The sequence below is a fragment of the Esox lucius genome, chromosome 2 (genome assembly GCF_011004845.1).
Source record: "Esox lucius isolate fEsoLuc1 chromosome 2, fEsoLuc1.pri, whole genome shotgun sequence".
NCBI classification, from domain to species: Eukaryota; Metazoa; Chordata; class Actinopteri; order Esociformes; family Esocidae; genus Esox; species Esox lucius.
In genome coordinates, this window is record NC_047570.1 from 2186469 (window position 1) to 2192468 (window position 6000).

At 39.7% G+C, this 6000-nt stretch overlaps 1 protein-coding gene across 2 annotated transcripts in view; it reads right to left on the reverse strand.

Moving 5' to 3' along the window:
* The window catches only part of katnb1 (katanin p80 (WD repeat containing) subunit B 1), an 84960-nt gene extending 81986 nt beyond the window's left edge, over positions 1 to 2974 (reverse strand). Inside the window, exon 1 of one of the 2 annotated variants that reach the window (XM_013131123.3) lies at positions 2798 to 2974. The gene's annotated coding sequence lies outside the window, so the exon portion shown is untranslated. The remainder of the gene's footprint in view (positions 1 to 2797) is intronic. The other variant, XM_013131122.4, reaches the window with a different exon arrangement.
* Positions 2975 to 6000: the final 3026 nt, after the last annotated feature.

The window sequence follows — 6000 nt, forward strand, 5'->3', positions numbered from 1 at the left end:
AAAATGTGAATATTATTTAAGACCAACACAAAAAAAAGATTTTTAGAAATGCGGGACAACTGAAGTATGAACATGAAAAGCATGAGCATGTACAGCACTCAATACTTAGTTGGGGCTCCTTTTGCCTGAATTACTGCAGCAATGCGGCGTGGCATGGAGTCGATCAGTCTGTGGCACTGCTCAGGTGTTATGAGAGCCCAGGTTGCTCTGATAGTGGCCTTCAGCTCTTCTGCAATGTTGGGTCTGGCGTATCCCTATAGATTTTCTATAGGGTTAAGGTCAGGCGAGTTTGCAGGCCAATTAAGAACAGGAATACCATGGTCCTAAAACCAGATACTGGTAGCTTTGGCTCTGTGTGCAGGTGCCAAGTCCTGTGGGAAAATGAAATCTGCATCTCCATAAAGTTGGTCAGCAGCAGGATGAAGTTTGTCTTTAGCTCTTTTATCTCCTGACCGTGACGCTAGCTGAACCTCTGCGTTGCTAGAGCTAATACCTCCGCAGAAAACATTTTTCACACCCAACACTCAACTACCACCTCCCGACTGGATTCATTTACTCGTGGATTTATTCATCTACTCCCTGTGGACTTCCTATATTGGACTTCTCTCCCGCTCTACCACACTTGAGGACTCCCCTTCCCAACCTACAGCCTACTTACCGGCTAGCTCCACAGCTTCTCTCCAGGAAGGTATTCTCTCTTTGGCTTAACGGTGAGAAAACTGAACTTTTACTACTTGGTACAAAATCCACACTAACCAAAGCCGGCATTTTCACCCTCACTATTGATGACTCTGTTTTATCTCCATCCCCTCATGCACGCAACATCTGTGTCATACAGGACTCCTCACTCAGCTTCGAACAACCCATAAAACACACATTCTTCCACCTCCGCAATATTGCCAAGTTACAGTCATCCCTGTCCCGCAATGCTGCTGAAACCCTAATACATGCATTCAGTTCTGCCCGTCTTGACTATTGCAATTCTCTCCTTTCTGGCATTAACTCTTAATCTCTCCATAAACTAGTTCAAAACTCAGCCGCAAGACTTCTCACACACTCCAGAACCTGGCAGCACATCACCCCCATCCTACAAGAATTCCACTGGCTTCCAATCTCTAAACGCATTGACTTCAAAATAATTATTGTCACGTATAAAGCCATCCACCAGCTTGCGCCACCCTATCTCTTGGACTTTTTTCCCCAACACCATTCCTCCAGGTCACTCTACGCTGCCACTGCTGGGTTCCTTATCATCCCTCGGTCCAAGCTGCGGAGCTTTGGAGACAGGGCTTTTTCTTGGGCTGATCCAAGACTTTGGAATGCACCTCCACAATTCATCCATGACTCGAAATCTGTTGCCATCTTCATCCAGCACCTCAAGTCTCATCTGTTCAAAGCAGCCTTTCCCTAGCCCCTGCACTACAGTATGTTGTTTGACCCACCCCCCTTTTTTTGTTGTTTTGTTAGTTACCATTTGTTGCATTGCTCTCTGTAGTTGTTTGTTATGTATGTACTGTAAAGCATCTTTGGGTCCTTGAAAAGCGCTATATTAATTTAATGTATTATTATTAATTAGGATAAGACCATATTCTTGCCTGCCAAACTCAGTAGTGCCACATTCTTGCCTGCCGTAATAACCCCCCCCCCCCCCAATCTTGGAACTGCAAAGTCTGGCACACTTCATAGTCATTTTGGTAGCTCATGTTGACCACCTGAGCATCCCAAAAATGGCCTTGCCGAAATTAACCCCCGCAAAACTGGCTTAAAATTGTGACTAGAGTCAAATACTTTTTGTGGGATACACAGGTGGTCAAAATGACTATGATAGGTGGTCAAAATGTGCCGGATATGGCAGTCCCAAGATTGAGGGGGGTTATTTCGGCAGGCAGAATGGCCTTGCTGAAATAACCACCCCCACAACCAAACTTGCTTCAAATTGTGTCTAGTCAAATACTTTTTGTGACACTATGGAGTTCTGCGGGTAAGAATATGATCTTATCCTAATTTGACTCTATAGTTGCAGTAGGAGAACATTATAAATATTATTTATGAAATCAAATCAACATTTCAGAGAAATTATGGCGGAATAATTATTCTTACACTTAAGAAAACACTAGTACAATAAGAAATGGGAGATTTGACCGATATTGCTAAGGATTTGTTTATAGTAACACACTTGAAACCAATATCCAACCGAAAACTGCAGACAGTGCCTTCCCACGCGATCAACCTGCCTTAAAAATCGAATGAAACGCAGCCTAACGTGGTCATCGATTGTTTAATGTACACAATTAAATTAAAGCTTTTTGCTAAGACTATCAGTGAAATATGTAGGCCAAACTGTCCTCTCAACAAGCAAGTTGCAGCAATGAGAATCGAGCGAGAGCGCGTTCACGCGACGGGGTGGTGATTTTCGGCACAACACCGGTTTCGCAGACACCGATTAAGCCTAGTCTAAGACTAAATAAACATATTCAATGGAGTTTTCTATTAAACTAGATTTTTTTTGTCCTAGACTTGGCTTATCCGTGTCTGCGAAACCGGCTCGTACTAGTTACAATTTATCTAAACTAGCACTAACTAAACTAGCTAGCTAGAATATAGTTCAGGTCTGTATTGTATCTAACACATGCCATTTCGATAGTGTTAATATTGAACTTGTATTAGCTGGGGATAGTTACCATTACTAGCCAGCTAGATTGCCAGCTTAATTAGTCTGATTAATTAACGCGTTGGCAAGAAAGGTACTTAGCTTGCTAGTTTGAGGTAGGGACAAACAAAACTACGCAGAACATACCTGCATTTGTAGCAAATACGGGACTAAATGTATATCTTGCTGTGTCTGTTGAATGGAAAATATAGTGTATAGTACTGTAGCAAGTTAAAACTCGGAATCAAGAATAATATGTCTCCTTTAATCCTGTTGATGATGATTACGATGTGAGACTGCTTGCATTAAAGTTGATTTGGAACACTTCCGGGTCACGAAAATTTGGAATTTTTCAAAATAAAAGAGACCAACGTATTTCTTCAAAACGGAGACAAATTGTTGTTTAAGAAATGTACCTCTCAAAACATTGCCAACAATTCAAATGTGATCATATTTAAGAGTAATTCCGATAAAAAGTGGGTATTAAAACACGTTCCAAGGGCAAAATGCCAATGATTTAATATGGAATAAATATTGCCTCATAGCTCATAAACTATTGAATATTCCACAGAGAAAGCAAAGTAGGAAATGTTCAGGAGAGTGTGTAGAGTAAGACAAACCTGTCTAATCATGGGGAATGGGGTGGTACATCTAGCAACACAATATTTCCACACCCTCTTTTCCACAATGTAACTCAATGGATATGAAATACATACATATTCTATACGCCGCAGTGAATGTATTGTAGGAAATGTTCAGGAGACTGTATAGAGTGAGTATATGCTAAAAAATCAAGGGGCAACATGTATTTGCAATTGTTGCTGGCATTTTACTCCGCCCATACCATTGGCCACAATGTAACTCAATAGATATGAAATACATATTGCCCTACTGTATACAGGGAAAACTGTTCTATACGCCGCCGTGAATGTATTCAGCCAACGATCGAATATAGTTGTCAATAGCTTAACCAGTCATTAGCCTGCTGTACCACCTTTTGAGATGTTGATGAGCCCAAAAGACAGTTTACAGTTTTTTATTTTTACAATACAGGTGCTGGTCATAACATTTTAATATCATCAAAAAGTTGATTTATTTCAGTAATTCCATTCAAAAAGTGAAACTTGTTTATTATATTCATTCATTACACAGATACTGATATATTTCAAATGTTTATTTCTTTTTATTGTGATGATTATAACTGACAACTAATGAAAATCCCAAATTCAGTATCTCCGAAAATTTCCTGGTAGACTGCTGTGTTGACCTTGGACCACAGAAAACACAGTGGACATGCACCACAGATGACATAGCACCCCAAACCATCACTGGCTGTGGAAACTTTACACTGGACTTTAAGCAATGTGGATTCTGTGCCTCTCCTCTCTTCCTCCAGACTCTGGGACCTTGATTTCCAAAGGAAATGCAAAATTTACTTTAATCAGAGAACATAACTTTGGACCAGTCCTTTTTGTCTTCAGCCCAGGCAAGACACTTCTGACGCTGTGTCTTGTTCAAGAGTGGCTTGACACAAGGAATGCGACAGCTGAAACCCATGTCTTGCATACATCTGTGTGTGGTGGTTCTTGAAGCACTGACTCCAGGTGCAGTCCACTCTTTGTGAATCTCCCCCACATTTTTTAATGGGTTTTGTACACTTTTTTCTACCACATCTTTTCCTTCCCTTCGCCTCTCTATTAATGTGCTTAGACACAGAACTCTGTGAACAGCCAGCCTCTTTAGCTATGACCTTTTGTGTCTTGCCCTCCTTGTGCAAGGTGTCAATGGTCGTCTTTTGGACAGCTGTCAAGTCAGCAGTCTTCCCCATGATTGTGTTGCCTACAGAACTAGACTGAGAGACCATTTAAAGGCCTTTGCAGGTGTTTTGGGTTAATTAGCTCATTAGGGTGTGGCACCAGGTGTCTTCAATATTGAACCTTTTCTCAATATTCTAATTTTCTAAGATACTGAATTTGGGGTTTTCATTAGTTGTCAGTTATAATCATCAAAATTAAAAGAAATAAACACTTGAAATATATCGGTCTGTGTGGAATGAATGTATACATTATACAAGTTTCACTTTTTGAATGGAATTCCTGAAAGAAATCAACTTTTTGATGATATTCTAATTTTATGACCAGCACCTGTATTTTTAATATAGTGTATAACAATAATACAGTAATATATTTACAAATCAATAGTGATAGGTCCTTAGTGTTGTTGAATGCAGCTATGACTTTGCTGGAAAATAGCTATGAATGCAGCTATGGCTTTGCTGGAAAATAGTCAAAGGACATACCACAACAGGAGATCTTGACTTCTGTATCATACAAGCTTGTAAAAGTAATTTAATGCAAAAGGCTAGTGAACTCTGTAAAAAATTGTTTTCTGATAAAGATGATAGGTATAGTGTTGGCATGTACATAGTCAGCTTGGTGTTGAATTCCACACATCTTAAGGAATTCTGTGCTTTAGTGTATGCCTTTTGCATAGTCCTGGGGAGCAGAACTAATGGTACATTGGTAATACAGAGCCTTGTAAGGGTACATAGTCAAGCAGGAAAGTTGAACAGCCATTGTAAAAGTGAACCATGCAACTCAATGGATGATTCAGAGTGCAGATTATCTGAGCAACTGGGCAATAAGGAAGTTCTAAAAGACACAAAATCACCTTTCATTGAGTGTTTTATTTAAATGCGAGAAAAAAGCATCAAAGACTTTAGCAGTAGCGTCCCATGCACAGGTCAGAATTTTAATATGAGAAAGGGCTGTGGGACACACTTTCTCCCTGTAATAACAATTTGGTCTGATCTTGAAACAGGGTATTTACAGAGGTTTTCAGAATCATACAAGTCAAAACCAAGCCAGAATAAGAAAAGTACAGCAATTAGTGAGGTAACGTTCAAAACACAAAACTTCTATTACTTGATGATAAAAACATAAAATTTACGATTGACAATGTATTGACAAATTGTATACTCTGTATAAAACTGTCAAGAGAGAAATACAGTTGTGCTCAAAAGTGTGCATACCCTTGGAGAATTGATAATATATGTACCATCTGTAAAGAAAACATGAGTGAGCAGGCAAAACATGTATTCTACACTCACCTAAAGGATTATTAGGAACACCATACTAATACTGTGTTTGACCCCCTTTCACCTTCAGAACTGCCTTAATTCTACGTGGCATTGATTCAACAAGGTGCTGAAAGCATTCTTTAGAAATGTTGGCCCATATTGATAGATGCTCTATTGGGTTGAGATCTGGTGACTGTGGGGGGCATTTCAGTACAGTGAACTCATTGTCATGTTCAATAAACCAATTTGAAATGATTCAAGCTTTGTGACA